This window comes from Propithecus coquereli, unplaced genomic scaffold (assembly GCF_000956105.1).
Source record: "Propithecus coquereli isolate 6110/MARCELLA unplaced genomic scaffold, Pcoq_1.0 Scaffold42, whole genome shotgun sequence".
Lineage (NCBI taxonomy): Eukaryota > Metazoa > Chordata > Mammalia > Primates > Indriidae > Propithecus > Propithecus coquereli.
The window spans coordinates 4,516,156-4,517,354 of NW_012149952.1; the positions used below are offsets into that span (position 1 = coordinate 4,516,156).

The following is a 1,199-nucleotide window of genomic DNA, read 5'->3' on the forward strand; positions in this document are numbered from 1 at the left end:
ATTCTTACAAAAACCTGTATTTTCCTATATCATCTCCTTAAAAGAAACACAAAAAAGTTCACTATAATAACCTCTCAGACTACTTTTGTATAAAAATTTTGGAATTACATAAAGCACATTTCAGGTATCATAGAGTCAAAGATGCCATTTGGATTTTGCATATTAAACAGCTACAGTATAGCTTACAATGGCACAAATATACCTAACACGTAAATACTATTTCATCCTTTAGATAGTCGAAGTCAGAAGGAACTGCATGGTTTGCAAGGTACTTTAACTTATGTGTGGTCATTAAAACCAAATAAGTAATTCAAGTATGATCATATAAAGGCAGGCAATTAATCCAGTATGACTCTAAAATCAAAGGCATGAAAATAAAGGCAGAAAACTCCGTGTTTCTTCACCTTCCATTTACATAGGTAGCTGTCGGGACCGTACTGTGGAATATATACAATTATTATACACGTTTTCCCTAGAGCATTATGGAGTTTCAGAAACTGCAAAAGGTGTCATGATCCATAGTTTGCTTCATCAAATGCTTTTGTAGTTTGTTTCACTTTTTCATTCATAGGAAGCAAGTCTTTAACCCTAGCAAAGTTCCTTGGGTCCTTTCGCGTCATGAAGATGATATCTTCAACTTGTACGTGACCTTGTCTTCCAATTGACATTGCCTTGTGATGAACTCTATGACAAGGTCTTCAAGAATATCTACTGACTCGGTGTAAGGGTTTTGGTCGTCTCCAAAGCTATACGTCTCAATTCTTTAGAAAAAAATGTCTCTTTCTTTTATCTTGTCCACCTCCTCCAATTTCTTCATTTTCGTCCTCAAAGGTGGGGTCTTCCTCCTCATCTGCCATCCCACCAGCCCTCAAGCCTACAGCACCCGATTGGCTCTCTGCCAGCGGGTTTTCCCTTTTATGGTGTTTTTTTCCATCTCCTGTACTATTCTTGTAAGTCCCAGAAGGCAGGAATTAAGACTGTCTTGGTCACAGTTGCATCTCCGGCACTAGGACAGGGTAAGGCATGAAGTTGGATCTAAGCAATTATTTGTCTCAGGAAATAACAGAAAGGGAGGTAGCCCCTGTGTGGGTCTGGTGGGACTGGTCCAGGACTTGCTAGAAGGACCAGGCTTTCCCACTCAGAGACTCGGGGACTGTGGTGAACAGAGGTCGCGAAAGCAGGTATCCTTATCTTCTTCC

The 1,199-nt window shown here is 40.1% G+C and overlaps 1 pseudogene; it reads right to left on the minus strand.

The window, feature by feature from the left end:
- Nucleotides 1-509: 509 nt before the first annotated feature.
- LOC105817629 lies at nucleotides 510-857 on the minus strand (annotated as a pseudogene).
- Between the last annotated feature and the right edge of the window lie 342 nt (nucleotides 858-1,199).